The following is a 16,568-nucleotide window of genomic DNA, read 5'->3' on the forward strand; positions in this document are numbered from 1 at the left end:
ATTTTTTTCTTTTTCTATTCTTTTATACAGATAAGACTGAGCTGTTATTAGTGTAGAGTCCATGGCTGCCTTTGCTCTTTACTTTTCCTGGCCTTCTTGTATGGAATGATTTTTCATCTTACTCTCCTGTGATCCCTACCAGCTCATAATTAGAGTATATAAGTAGGAAGATGCTATAATTATGAATGTACATTAACATATCTATTCTGTCATTATATATTTATTTTATTGCATATTTAAAAATTTTAGTTGAAGATAGATTGTGTTACTTGGAAGGTAAGGGGATCTACAGAATATTTGTTTTTAAAAAGGGGGTGCTGGATCTGAAATGGTGGGTATGGCCATAACTTAGCAATCAGTTGCTAGAAATTGGATTAATATGAACTTTGTTCTATTAGGTTGATGCAAAAGTAATTGCAATTTTTGCCATTATTTTTAATGTACTTTTAGGCTTTGTGTGTAAGGTGCAGTATTGACTACATTTCATGTACCATATTTTATATATGAAATTCAACAGCCTATCTTCTAAGTGAAAGGACAAAAACCTTCTAGATGAAATAACTCCTAGTAGGTTGCTACCTACCCTCTCCCACTTTCAATAATTTGGTTAGAGATAACCTATTCGATACATTCCTTAAACATGTGTTTGAGGATTGAAACTCAGTTCTTAATGATTAAACATTTTCAGGGCCCAGTTTAAATTAAATTTTAGGCTGTCATTAGCAAAGTATAGTTATTCTCAGATTTCTTTTAGTCTCTTGTTTTGATGGCCTTTTTGTACTCTAGTCCTTTGCCTAATTTTGTTGAGTTAGAAAATATGGTAATTTAAACAAGTTCTTGGTAATTCTGCAAATGGAAAAGAAGTTTAAAAAAGGCAGATTTAAATAAATGAGTCAATTTGATTCCAAAGCTGGTATTAACATATTTTAATGCAGTGGAAAAAGCAAGATGCATCTTAAGGTTATATGAGGTCTATCAAATTGACCTATATGAGCCCACAGAAGTTACGTGTTTCCTAAGGCCAAAGAACTGTTTCATGACCTTGAAGGGTATATTAGTATTTCTATTTAAGTCATTACATTTTCAAACATTGGAACTGCTCAGATTTGGTTCACTGCACAAACCAATCACTTAGAATGTTAAAGAGCATGACTCTAGTCTCCTGGAGACAGCTCTTCTGTAATTGAGCTCTCGTTTGCATGGCCTGTCTACCTTCTCTGTTAATTTTTTTTTCTTGGTGTTTCTTTTTTTTTTCCTTGTCAGCCTACATTATGAATGCAACTGATAGAACAAATACCAACACCTTACATTGAAAATTCTCTTCCTAGAACTTATTTAAAACACATGCTGAAATTCTCAAATAGCAAGTTGTTTTAAAAAAAGTCAGAGCATTTTAGAGTTGGAAGTGATTGTTGGATGCATATTACAATCTCATGAGGAGCTTAAGAAAATACCAATGCCTCCATCCCACCTTTGGAAATTCTAATTTAACTTGTCTGGGGAAAGACAGGGAACACCTATATATTTTTAAACTTTCTACTGAGCTAGTCCCATTCAGTCAAATGTAAAAAGAAATTCCGAAGGGATTTGGCATACAAAAGTCCCACACCTAGATAGTAGTAAAGCTGAAAGTAAAAGTAAAATTTCCTGTCACTTAGTACAGATCCTTTAAACTATTTGGAAATGACTTTTTAAGAGACATTGTCCCACAAAAACTTCAGACATAAATCTGATGTGTACTTCAGTTGGGGAGCTAAATATAGCTAGATGCCCCTTATATTAATCTGATATGATGCATTGAATGACAGTCTCATTTAGAAAATGCTAATGCTATGTTTCCCATAAAAAGAGAGGGGTCGTGTTTTGCACTGATTTATAATGCATAAGTGTGATGATGCTTAAATAGTCTCTTCCCCTGAAGAGAGTTTGCAAAAAAGCAGTATAATCTCTGCATTACAGTTCAGTCCCTTTGCAGCATGGGACATGGCAAAAATATCTTGCCAAGAATTTACACCAAATCAATTTTCCACTGTATTATCTACAACACATCATTACTGTTGATTGTTTAGATGAAAATGGCCTCACAATTGCAATGAATCATCTACTTTTATAGTAACAGAATTTACAACTGCAGAAGACATAAAAAAAGAAATGGCATAACGGTTGACACTTTGCCTTTGTTTACAGTATTCTTTTAATATTGATGTTGATCTTTTGGCATTCAGAGCTCAGATGGACAATCTCAACAATGGCAGTTGAAAATTATGCTTGTCTTTAAATTTTGTTTTCTTGTTTTGTGTTCATATTATTGCAAGTACTAGGGTTGATCAGTACTTTGTATGTTTATTACTTGCTTTAATGATGTTTCAGCAAAAGAAAGGGCACATTTACACTGTGAATGCATGTGTCTAATGTAGAATTATACACGGAATTATTGTACCTCTATGGGTCCTTCCGTTTTATTTCAAATAAAATATTTTACTTGAGCCTGCTCTTCCCTGACATATGGAAAACAATGGGTCAGCTCAATTATCTTGAAATTGGCAAACGTTTAGTTTTGCTCATCCACAAAAGTTAAGTTCAGCATGAATGCTGGGTGTATTATAGGGATTTCTAGAATCTGGCAAATTTATGAATATAGAAAAAAGCAAATCAGAAAAAAAATGCCTTAAATTACTTTATCTCCAGGTGATAAAATTTCATGAATAGTTGAAAAGAGAAGGACATAGAGATGAAAAGGGTGGAAAATCCCAGAAAATTGAAAACAACGATTAAATGATATGTAAATTACTATGCAGACATTTCTAAAGCCTGCGATTATTTTTTTAAGTATGACTAGTAAAAAGGATTTATTAAAAGTTCAGTTGAATACTGTGAGTTTGAATATCATACACATAACAAACTCATAGTGAGGAATTGAAAATTAATGAGAAATTAAATATCATGAGACTTTAAACTGACTTCTTTTTAAGAGATGCTAGAGGACAGAAAGGAAAGGGATGCTTTCATTTAAAGGTAGAGTTTGAAACCACTAATCTAGGATGCTAGAAGAAGTATTCATGAATAAAATAATTAAAGCTTGAAATTAAAAATATATATAAATAGGCAATGGTAATTTGTTATGAATTACTTGAATCAAAATTATGGCCCAAGAAAAAATATGCAATTTCCATTTAAAGTGTAGAAAATATTTCAATTTTTGGAAATGGGCTGAATGTCCTTGTCATAGGGGACTTCACTAAGAGTTTATTTAATTGAAACAGAAGTTTGAAGATTACCTCATCCAGTTGACCAACCAATGGTACACATTGCTCAGAAGTTTGAAGGTCACCTCATCCCGTCGACCAACCAATGGTACACATTGCTGCTAAACAGCAAATTCTTTAAATTTCATGATTAAAATAAACATAGGCAAAATTATTTTAAAGCAGAATTTCCTTTTCTGTTTTGTTCTTGTTACCAAAGTCCGCAGATTCTCTATCATTCAAATTGAAATATTAGAAGAGCAATCTAATATGAATGCCTCTCTTCAAGACTGGAAATTTCTCAGGGATCACGATAAGATCCTATTTCTTTCTGTGCTGAGATTTAGCACAACATAGTTTCTCAATGCATATTTGTTTAGTGAATGTGAGGATGAATGAATAAACGAATGATTCATTAATATTGCTTTTTCCCAAGATTGTGTGCAGACATCATACTTGTCTTTTCATGTGTGTTTTTCTCCTGTGTTTCTCTACTGCCAAAATAGACTCTAAGGCTGCTTAACACAAAATAATTTGTGTGTGGGGGCACTCAAAACACAGTATCCTGAAGTGTGGTATCTGGGCGTGCTGAATACTTTGCACAGAAGGAAATCGGGAGGGCCTCAGATCCAAGGTCTTTCTGACCTTCTGCCATTCTCCTGTCTTCAACTCCTTATTCTCCCCCAAAGTGAGTCACAGAAACCAGAATTCTTCTTCCACAAGGCTGGTCATAGAAACTAGAACTCCTCTTCCCCAAAGCAAGGCATAAAACCTAGAAAGATAACTCCTTTTCTTTCCCTTGAAGACCCTCATTTCAGAGAGGTTTTGCCCCATCCGCAGGAGGAAGTTATGTTACACAACAAGGCCAAGAAGAATCTGAACTGACAGGCCTTGCTGGCTTCCCCCATCAGCCTCTAACCATTAGATTATACCCTTTCTCTCAATCACATTTTTATATGACCTATGTGATTGTCCATTCTTCATTCAAGCAAACAGACAATTTTCCCTATGTCTTTGGGTCTTGTTTCTGAAGGTTCCCATGTCATGTTTGATTAAATACATTTGTTACGCTTTTTTGTTTTTGACCTGTCTTTTGTAACAGGAGTGTTGGCTATGACCCTTATGATGGGTGAGAAAAAGTGTCATGCCTTTCTACCCCTTCACATGCATGATTTCAGGTCTGTTTTCTGCAACTTCAGACTGGGGACAAAGGAAAGTAAGCAGGAAGAGGGAAAGGAATGATCACATACACAGTCCAGAAGGGAGTCCAACCTCTCCTCGCTATCGCCCTCATTATCCCTATTTTAGATCTCATAAACCCCCTCTCTTCTCCAAAGCAGAGAGAATTGCACAGAGTGGGGAGGAAGGTGACAGTTTAAAAGGGAAGCTTAGCCTCCTGTGAAAGGAGAGACTAAACTAAACTAATACATGATAGTTCAAATCACACCTGTCACACATTTCATCTTTGAAAATTCTGCTAAAATCTCCATGCTAACACCAGACAATCCTCACTCACTCATAAGGTTTCAGTTAGTATCTTATTGCTGGTAGCACCCACTTCTCTATCTTCATTTCTAATTTCTCTGCTGAGTCTTGGTCTCAGATATTCGGTTATCTGTTGTGTATTTCTTCTCAGGTGTTAGTCTTCTCAGTCTCATACTTTTCCAGACTAAATTCAATAAATTCATAATGAAAAATTTAGTCTGCTCATAATTTTGGGACGTTGAGAGTGCTTCACTTTAACTATCCAAACAAACCAGAAATTTGATTCTAAACTTAGAATCCTCCCATATCCTCCCCAATCATGTCACCAAACCCTAATTATTTTACTTTCTAAACACATTTCTAAACTTCACCCTTCTCTATACACTCAATTCCACAGTTCAGATTTTCTGTGCTTTACCCTTCTATCCCAATGACCTCTAAGCTGTGTTCTCTAATTCTTGTTTCATCTGCCTCAATATTATCTTCTTTCCTACCACTGTGATTTGCCTGAAATGTAAAAATAAACCGTGTCACTCTTCTGTTAAAATTTCTCAGTGGCTTCACTTCAAGTACTTCATGAAGTTCATTCTCCTTTATAACAGTGCATGCCCAGGCTTTCTTGCAAAGGTCCTGATTTCTTCTTCAAATTACTTTCTCACTATCTCAGATTCCTTGCATTTTATGCCCCAGAGAACAAGAAAACTATTGGTTGTTCTCAGAAAACCCAATAATGTCACAAGGTCTGTCCTTGGCTCATTCTGTGCTTAAATGCCTTCTTTTCTTTCCTTACCTCCACTCTTGTGACAGAAATCTCCTACTTATCATTCAGAGGTGGCTTTGTATCTAATACTTAGTGATATTAGCAATAATATAATTACCATAATCATAAAAATAACATATCCATATGGCGCTTAGTAGTTTACAAAGTATTTTCACACAAATTATCATATCTACATTATCATGACACTTAGAGGTGAACAAGAAAGGTATTATTTCCAATGTATGCTTGAATATAAGACAGATACTTTTTTTTCTTCTCTTTTTAAAATAGAGATAGGGTCTTACTTTGTCAGGCTGGAGTGCAGTGGCGATCTCATGGCTCACTGTCACCTCAAACTCTTGAACTCAAGAGATTCTCTCACCTCAGCCTCCTGAGTATCTGGGACTACAGGTGTGCACCACCACTTCTGGCTAATTTTTAAAGAAAATTTTTGTAGAAACAAGGTCTCACTGTGTTCCCTAGGCTGGGCTCGAACTCCTGGGCTCAAGCCATCCTCCTGCCTCAGCTTCCCGTTGTTGGGATTACAGATGTGAGCCATCGCACCTGGCAAGGACAGAGACTTTTATCCCTCTTGTTTACTCAATCTCCAGTGCCTAGAAATGCCTAGCAAGAAGCAGGTCTCAGTGAATCTTTTTGAATGAATGAATGAAAAAACTGGTAGAGTAAGAAAATTAGTGATTGTCCAGAGATATACAAATAATAAATTTTAAAAATGTAGTGTTGTCCTTTGTGTCTTAATCTAGTCATGGGCTAGGAGGAATAGTTGTGATAAAAACACTCTACATTACTTAATACATACTACTTACTACTTAATACATACTAAAATTTCTTAATATGCTAGCTGAATTAACGATTTTTTCTCCTGATTCAGGACTTGGCATTGTTTTCTTAAGGTGGCACATATATATATAATGTATACATATATACACACACATATATATACATATATGTGTATACATACACACACACACATATATACATATACACACACACACAGATTTTAATTTGATTTTTTTTTTTTTTTTGAGACAGAGTCCCACTCTGTCGCCAAGGCTGGAGTGCAGTGGTACCATCTCAGCTCACTGCAACCTCCGCCTCCTGTGTTCAAGTGATCCTCCTATCTCAACCTCCCGAGTAGCTAGGACTACAGACACACATGAATGTGCCCGACTAATTTTTGTATTTTTAGTAGAGATGGCGTTTCACCATGTTGGCCAGGCTGGTCTCGAACTTGTGACCTCAGGTGATCCACTGCCCTCATCCTCCCGATGTGCTGGGATTACAGGAGTGAGCCACCGTGCCCAGCCCGGTGGCTTATACTTGTTTGTAAAAAAAAGTATGAAATAGTAAATTAGCAAGTGACTCCAAGACCGAGACCAAAAAGCGGTTTTCCTGTGAAAGGTGACAAGATGAAACCTGTTCTCTAGCTTATTTCTCATCTGAGGAGCAGCAAAGAAGAACCAAAAGGATTGAGATATTTCTTAATGTAGCATGAATTGTGTTAGGCAACATCTAGTTGTGATTAAATCTTTAAGTAAGATGATAATTTGGGGGAAGTTTCCTTGAAATAATTAATGTTGGTCTTGAGCAAATGAAATTAGAATTTCAAAGGGAAAATGATATGACGAACATACTCAAATAGGGGGAGTAAAAAGAATATGTTAAAAAATCTCTACTTTTGGTTGTTTACCATAAAACAGTTCCATTAGACAAAAAAACACACATACACAAACTCATTTGAAGAGGAACACACCCATGGGACTGTGTAATGTTTTGCCTTCCAGCTTCTGACTTCAGCATGCCTGATTAGACTGTCTTTTTAGAGTAGTATGTGATGACTGGATTACTCTCTACATTTGATCACATAGTCTGTGCAGATATCTCCCCCTCAGTCCATAAAATCAATTTGAACAAATACACAAATAAACAAACCCTTCATTATCACCAGGAGTTCTGCATCTTTTCCTGTTGGATCTTGCTTCTGCTAGTACTTTGTTTAGCAGAAAAACTAGTTTTATATTAAACGATGGAGCTCTGTAGCTGTTTTACTATCAAGCATTTATGTGGTATTTTATGGCCTGCAAGGTATTTTACAGCCCCTGTACCAGTTTTTTTTTTCTCCTTGATCTCTTTGAGCTGTAACCAGAGTGTTGTCATTCCCATTTTTACACACTTCAGAAAGAAGGCTATGTGAGGGTAAATGACTAGCAGAAGGTCAGATGATAAGTTAATAGTCAAAAAGGTATGATAGGTCATGATCTTAGAATTGCCAGTTTACTTCTTAGCTCCTATTGCTATACTGATTCTTTTCTGGCCCTTGGCTGAATTGTCTGTGAAAGACTTCTGAAACTCAAAGAAGTATGGGTTTGTTAATGATGGAGCATTACATATATAAGAATGCAGTGACAATAGTATAATTTATTGTGAACAACTGTCATTGAACTTTCAAAATAAATACGTGGTTAGTGTAGAGAAAAAAATCATTATATACAGAAATATTAAAACTGCTATGGATTTGTTTTTAAATTGGGGTGACCAAGATAAGTTTGGAATGGTTTTAATTTGAAAAACCTAAGAGGCTTGTGTTGTCACAGCTGTTAAATTGGCTGCCTGGTCAGATTTATAATATTCATTTTGGGAGAAAAAGATGAAAATTAGAGTAAAATTCCTGATCACAAATTACATATACAGGAAAAACCAAAAAAAAATCTTGAAAAGAAAGCCTATAAAAGAACTGGTGAACAGTTAAGAAATGTGAATTTAGCATTTGTTAAATAATGCTGTTAAGTTAGAGACCTGTAAAGTTTTCTGGGATTAAGATTATAGGAGGATACTTGAAATCTTACGTTTTACTTGATGTCTTAAAATATAGTCTGGTTAAAATCATAGTCTCTTAAATACTTTCATGGTTCAGATGCTTTTTCAAGGTGTTTGCTCACAAAAGAAGAGTGCTCAGCTTATGATCAGTTTGCTATTAAGTTGGAAGGCTTGTATTTGCATAAAGTTCTTTCTCAGGAACATGTTAATAGGAACCTGAATGTAAATAAGAGGAGGAAGCCACTTCAGATATTTTTCTGTGGTTCTCCTTGATAGAAAAATCTTATGTACATATTCAGTGAATGAGCCTCACTTGCTCCTGGGCTCAATATTAAACTAATTAATGTCATTCAAGCATTATATGCCTTTGCATTGGCATTTTATCGAATTTCAAATCCTCTATTTGAATGAATTGCACCTTGAGAAGAATTCATGTTTGTTTTTTATTTAGCTTAGGGTGTGCCTATGTTTAAGCCACATCCACTTCAAATACGTTTTTCACTACTCTTGTGGAAAAAGGCCAAACCACTGAGGCTGTGGCAAATCTATTTCTTTTTTGCCTTTTACATACATATGTTTGTGTGTTCGTGTGTATGTTTGCATGTAGGGTTCATATAGAGGGTAGTTAATCAAATACGTATAAAAATTGATTGCAAAAAATTACTATATGAACAAAACAACTCTAACACCTGTAAATAAAATAAAATATATTAACTTTCTTCACATTTACATTATGCTAATATAGTAATTGTATCACAAGACATTTCTCTGGATGGTACTCTTTCTGATTATTTTTATTTTCTTCATTTTTCCATATCTTAAGTTTCCAATAATAAGGGTGAAGGTAATAAGAGCTAAAATTATCGAACAATTTCTATATAATTATATAACTTCACATGAATTGTCACATTTAATACTTTCAAAAACTCTGATTGTTACTGTTATTATGATTGCCAATTACAGATAAGAAAACTGAGGTTTGGAGAAAAGAGAATAAATACCCTGTTCAAAGTCAAGTAGACAGAAAGTGGTCCAGGAATTATTTAAACCATTGATGGAATGGATAACCTGAGATCTTAATCTCTATGATGTATTGAATATAAATTATTTTCTAAAGGGAAAAAAGTGAATGTTATATTTTTAAAAATGCACATTCCTGGTATTTTTGGTAGAAGATAAATACCCACCAAAAAAGCTTTTAATAGATTATTTTATTTCTTCTATGACTCTCCCTTATATAATCTTGGGACAAATTTATTTTCCAAAGACAACCACAGCAATAACTCCTATTTTGCAAGTTATTCTTAAAACAAATACTGCTTCTCCTCTATCAAGAAATAGACTCTAATCATCCTGCTCTCAAATCTAGGTGGGCTGGCAATTGCTTCCATAAACAACGTAGCCAAAATGACACTGTATGTCTTCTGAGGCTAGATTTTGTTAACAAAAATTCAGACACTTGTTAAAATGGTAAGGCAGATATTATTTAAAACTATTTCAATAGGGGAGGGAGACTGAATGCATTTCTGAATACTGAAAAGACAGCTGAGGATTTAAAGCCAATGGACAGTGAGGGGGCAGTAGATGGAAAATTACTGAGGGGAGATATAAGGGTTGATGGATTCTTGCTACACAGGCCTAACAGGATTCCTACTAAAAGCAGGCCAAGGACTGGCCAAGGATGGGGAGATTCTTGTGAAACTGACTTGGGATTTTTTCCTGAAACTAGACTCAGTAAGCCAAAGACAGGACAAGACAATGTGGAGGCCTAGTTAAAAAGAGGGCTCAGAGGAGTTTGACCCAAGTTTGGTCAGAGGGTGTCTGTTAATTTGAAAAGGCCATGCAATTTGATTGAGACACTCAATCTTGTGACCCAATCACCATGCTGGGAAGAAGTCCAAGACACATGAAGAAGAAACATGTAGTCATTTTTAGTGGACAGCCATCATCGCTCACCAGATACCTGAGTAAATAAGCTTCAGATGGTACCAGCCCCCAACTACTGAGTCCCTCAACTTTCATGTCTTCTCACCTGAGGCTCCATAAATCATGAAGTTGAAGCTAGCTCTCCAGTTCTTCTCTGTTCAAATTCCTGATGCACAGAATTCATGAGCATAATTAAATATTTGTCTTATTTCTCTAAGTTTGGAGTGGCTTGTTAGATCTGAACAAAACTGTTCCCACTATTCTGATTTAAGCCCACATCTTTTTCCCAGGCTATTGCAGTAACCTCCTAACTGTTCCTCCTGATTTCACTGCTGCTTTCCCATAGTTTTGCCTCTACCTAGCAGCTCAAGTCAGTTGATAACAATCTTCTTTTCAAAACCTTGCAGTGGCCTTGCCCCTTTTAAAGAATGAAAGGCAGAGTCCCAAAGGCCCATATGTCTCCTCTTCATCTGCCACCATTCTTCCCCCGGTCTTCCTTCTTCTGGCCACAATGGGGCCCATCTTTTTCCTTGAACATACCAAGCATACTTCCCGCTCTCTGTGCCTGGAATGGACTTTCCCCAGACATCTGTATTTCTTACTCTCTTGCTTCCTTCAGGTCTTGGCTTGAATATTGATATGGTATGTCTGTGTCCTCACCCAAATCTCATCTTGAATTGTAGTTCCCATCATCCCTGCGTGTCGTGGGAGGGACCTGGTGGGAGGTAATTGAATCACAGGGGTGGCTACCTCCATGCTGTTCTTGTGATAGTGAGTGAGTTCCCATGAGATCTGATGATTTTATAAGGGGCTTCTCCCCACTTTGCTCTGCACTTCTCCTTGCTGCTGCCATGTGAAGAAGGATGTGTTGCTTCCCCTTCCACCATGATTGCATTAATAAGTTTCCTGAGGCTTCCCAGCCATGCTGAACTGTGAGTCAATTAAACCTCTTTCTTTTATAGACTGGTATGTCCTTATTCGCAACGTGAGAACAGACTAATACAAAGATAGAAAGGCCTTCACTTACACTGTATATAAAACAAATAGATACCCCTGTCACATCCACCTTATCCTGTTTCACTTTCCACATATCACTTACCGTCATCTGAAATATTATATAGTTATTTGTTAATGTATTTGTTGTCTGTCTCCCTTCCATGGATTGGAGTCCTTTTGGAGCTTGTATAGGCCTCCTTCCGTGAGAAAATTTGTTGTTTTCAGGGCAGTACTCTCAGTGCCTAAAATGTGCCCGGGACAAAGCAATTTGATAAACATTTGTTGACTGAATGAATTTGGCCTGCAAGAGCAATTTTAAAGAGTTACTTTCTACATGGCCTGGGATGTTTTGTCCTTAGACTTTAATATTGAATGATTTTTTTATTTTTCCATTTTATATCATATAGAACATTATGAAAGAAGGTTCGTAAGACACCAGGAGGAATATTGGTAAGATTCAGTAGGCAAATGTGTTGTGGAAAAGCTGTGGAGTGCAGGCTTCTGAGAAGGGAAGAGGACTAAGAACTCAGCCAAGGTGTCAACATATTAATGAAGGCAAAGGGGGCATCAGATGCAAGTAGAAGTGGGAATTTGACCGGAGCAAGTTATTTAGCATCTTTGAGCCTCAGTTTTCTGGGATGAAAAACATACATATTATAAATGTAATAAAGAACAACTGTATGTCAGAAATTAATCTTAATTTTAAAATCATATTTCATTTCAGCTCCTCAACATTATCCATGAGAAACTGGTACCTGAACAAAACAATAGGCTGGACAGACAAATTTTGCAGAGACATAGGATTTGCTCTATTTCTTTAGCAAACCCCTTCCGCTCTTCTCTTAACCCATTAACCATACTGGAAAAGATCTAGCTCAAAGTATTCTACCAAAGTTCAGAAAAGTGGCTTTTCTGCTTTTAATAGCAAAACCATGAGGTTTGCTGTTCTGTGGTGTAAAGAGGTAAAGAGTATACGATTTGGGAAAAGTAGACTAGAAGTTCTCAGTGTTAAGGGGCTATGGAAAAGAGAAAAAGGAAAAAGAATAAGGGACAGAGAATGAATTACACAAACCAACATAGTCTGAATCTCCTTTCTCTCGGCTTGGAGAGAACATGTGTTAGAAAAATTGAGAGGTATATCTAGCATGGAAAGATCTCTCTCTGCACTCTCCGTTCGAAATTGGAGAAGAAACCTGTAACATCACAGGCAACCCAGTCTAGCTAAAAGAGTGGAAAGTTGTGATCATGCTGGGAGAGGATCTGGTGGCCTTCCCCAGCCTCTCGGTTCATGTGTGGGGTGCATTAGTGGAAAGTCAGTGTGCCTGCCAGGTGCCTGCAATTAATCTTGCAGTAGAAGCTGGGTGGACTACAGGACATTGGGGTAGGTAGGAGCAGATGGACCTGCAATCAGCATGGCCAAAGGGAGCTCAAATTACTCCAGGAACATTGCCCAGCCAAAAATAAAGAACCACAAATGCACTAGCCGCAGATTGAAGCCTCAGTAGTCTGTAGGTAGACAGGAAGCATTGTACCAGATTCCAGTAGACAGTAGTTAGTGTAGACCCAATGACCAGCACAAGGTCGGCATATTCTTCTATCCTCTAAAACTTCAGGGTCAAGTCACCCACACAGTCCTCTTGTACCCCACCTTAGGAAAAAGACAAGAAGAGAGGTATGTCATATGGTACGTCTGTGTCCTCACCCAAATCTCATCTTGAATTGTAGTTCCCAGTCTAAGAGACTGGGAGTAGTTCAGTCTAAGAGACTGAAAACCTACCTAAATGAGAGACCAGGCCCTAGCAGCTATGTACATGATCACACTGGATTAAATTTAAACTAGTTGGGCATTTAGTTAGCTTTTTAATGCTAACCAGATGGCGAGAGTTCTTCCAGTTAATTATTAAAAGGAAATTGCATTTTCTCATTATATAAGAATTCTTATGATTTTTCCTCACCATTACAGAAGATTGTCAAAATAATATTTACAAGCATTTAGAATAGTGCTTGGCATTTACTAGTCAATAATGAAATGGTAGCAATTACTATGTTTGAAATCTACGCACTATTTTTGAAAGGAGACTAAGTCAATAATGGCACAGAAATAGTGGTAAAGCTGTGTGCTTTGATCAGACAGTGGCCTTGGTGTTCAGGAAACCAAAACTTCCTATCTTCACATCTCTATTCATTTCAGCTTCACTAGGTGTGACTTTTAAAATAACAAACACACTCCAATAAAAAGAAGGAAGTTTTGTAAAATTTGACCTTTAAACATAACCTAAAGATACAACATTTGTTATTCATTTGTACTCACTTTCTATAATTTTGTCTTAATAAGTATTTAATGTACATAAATAAGAAGAAGAAAACACTATTTTTTTTATACTGGATGCTTCCAAATGTGTAGTTATGGGTAATGCTATGCAATGACAACATTCCTAAAATTAGCATTTTGTTGCATTACTTGATTAATTTTCATAATAATATTAAATATATATATAAGCTATTGACGGGAATATATATAAATATATACACATATATATGGGTGTGTGTGTGTGTATATATATGTATGTATATATATGTATGTGTATATATATATATATACACACACACATACCCATATATACACACACACACACATACCCATAATGACTATTGCTAAGTCTTTTGAGCATTTCCTATGTGCCAAGGACAATGCCAAATGTTTCACGTGTTATTTCATTAATCCCCACAACAATTCTCTTCAATAAATACAATAGTGTTCCACATTTCACTAATGGTAAAAACCGAGGCACAGAGAGATTATGTAACCCTCCTAAGGTCATATAGCTAATAAGTATCAGCACTGGTTTTGGGCTCAGGCAATGTGATTTTATAGCTGTGACTATTAATCACCATGCCGTAGAGATTTGTTGTTGACGACAGTCTGCTATCCATCACACGTTTTTCGATACAATAGTTGATTTTGGTACATTTTCACCCAAAATCACCTTCTGATTTTAACAAGGGAAAAAATATTTAGAAATACTCAATAGATAAGCTTTCAACAAAGAATAATTTTAATTTATTGTTTCATAGATTATATTTCATACAAAAGTGCTTTTAGTATGAGCATTTGAAATAGGCTTTTGATCAAATTTTAACAAAGTTTTTTCAGCAGCTTCTCTGCTTTTTAAAAAATGTGCTCATCGGGAGATATTGTAGATATTGTTCCATTAGTGTAAATGGACATTATGTTCAAGGCACCAAATTCTTCATAAAGAGAATTTGAAGGTGTCTTTTTTCCCCCTGTGGTGTCAACATCTATAATTTCATTTGTTTATTAAAGATGATTTGACAATGAGAAAAATTCAAACCTGTTAGAGAGAATTTAGAGCATAGCTGATACATTTCCAAAAGAAAAACACATTTCTGATGTTTGAGGGATTTTGAACAGACATTTATTGCATCATAAAAAGAAGAGGTAATGAAGTCCTTCTGGAATAAGAATGTAGTTTCCATGTGAAAAAATATATTTTTTTTTCCTTAAGAAATTCTGAAAGTAAATTTCATGTAAAAACATTCAGGTAAGTTGCTCATTTTATTTGTTATAATGCTTTCATTTTTTTCATCACTAGATTAGTTCAATGTGTAAAAAAAATGAAAATTACTACAAATTGGAGATTTGCCAAATGCTTACTATACTTTGGGCACTGTTGAAGACACTTTACATGTATTAAATTATTTAATCTTCACAAGAGACCTCTGGGGTCTCCATTTTATAGACAGGAAACTGAGGCACTGAAAGATTAAGAAATGTGCATAGACATGATCTAAGCCAGTGTTATCTGGCTGTAGAGTAGTCACACTTAACTATTCTGCTAGTTTACCTTAAGAATATTTAATAATACTTTATTTCTTATGTATTTTCAAATTTCCATACTTTTCTCATTTATTTAATATTATTTTGTTGAGAATGAAGCCAATTTTCTCATGATTTTTATAGAAAATATAAAACCCTATTTCAGATATTTGTCTATTAATTTCTCAAGAATATCCTACATTTAAAATTATAACTTTCTTCCCGCAGAGATGTAATTTGTTTTAATTAGGTCATCTAAATGTCAATTATTTATGTTGACTACAGCAATTCCTAATTTTGGGATTTCACAGGCCTTCACTCTTACCTGGCACTCTGGGAATCTTCTCTGTTTTGCATAGTCTTAATTATATTACTTTGTTGAAGAGATGCAAGAAAAATGACATTCTTCTGGAGTGACTTCTCAATTAAATCAAAGAGATCTGATAAGATTAAAGAAAATGCTGGCAAAGCACTGAGTGGTGAGAAAGAGAGACTGTCCATGTCAAATGAGTTACCAGGAACAAAATACAGAATTATATCAGGACACTATTGACTTAGCATAATTAGTAGTTTTTGTTACTAACATGCTAAATGATTTATTAGCTGTCAGTGATTAGATGATGTGCTATAATAATTACTCCAAAATACCACATCTTGATTTATGCAGCAGTTTTATTTCCAAAACACTTTAACCTCATTTAGCTTTCATTACATTTTGGTAAAATAATTAAGAACAAGTGTTATAATTCCAAATTTAAAGATGGAAACTGAGTCACACAGATGCTACGTAACCTGAGAAAAATCTCACAGTTACAACAGTGAGTCTCAAGCCTCTAAATTCTCCTCTTATTCTCTGCCTCAAATCATGGTCTCTGCCCAGAGATGGCTTCAGTTTGAGGAGAAGCCAGAGAGAAACTAGAAAATTATATTATTTGTTTTATCTGAACACTGGGAAATATAACATCTTCTGTTTAAAAATAGAGTTGGTATGGATAAAAAAGAGCATAAAAGGGTTTAGTTGCAAAGACTGTTTTTTTTTTCTTAACTGTGTGGTAATAAACACACAAATGCAACCATACTTTAAGGAATCTTGTTATATAAACAGGAGATTATAAGTCACAAAATGATTGTCAAGGTTTCTGACTGTTACTAAAATAATATAAACTGTAAGAAGGACTATTGTGGTTTCTCTAGGTGATATGTGGCCTATGAGGAAAACAAAGGCCATGGAATACAGAATTGCTCATCAAATTTATGGCCTGATGTCTGTGATGCTGTGTGGTAGGTTGAAGAATTATGTTAGTACTACATCTGCTCCTAGGAAGTCATCTGTGAAAGCTTCCTAATTTTTTAAATACCTATGTGTTGTATGAATCACAATGAAATGAATCCCCGTTTGCTAACTCTAGCTATTTTGTATTTGGAGTGAGCACTTACATCACTAAACTGAATGCTCTGGGCTAAAAAGTCTACATGTTAA

The 16,568-nt window shown here is 35.5% G+C and overlaps 1 long non-coding RNA gene across 1 annotated transcript in view; it reads left to right on the forward strand.

The window, feature by feature from the left end:
* The window catches only part of LOC104006913 (uncharacterized), a 505,712-nt gene that overhangs the window by 383,324 nt on the left and 105,820 nt on the right, over positions 1–16,568 (forward strand). The window lies entirely within an intron of this gene.

This window comes from Pan troglodytes, chromosome 5 (assembly GCF_028858775.2).
Source record: "Pan troglodytes isolate AG18354 chromosome 5, NHGRI_mPanTro3-v2.0_pri, whole genome shotgun sequence".
Classification (NCBI taxonomy): Eukaryota; Metazoa; Chordata; class Mammalia; order Primates; family Hominidae; genus Pan; species Pan troglodytes.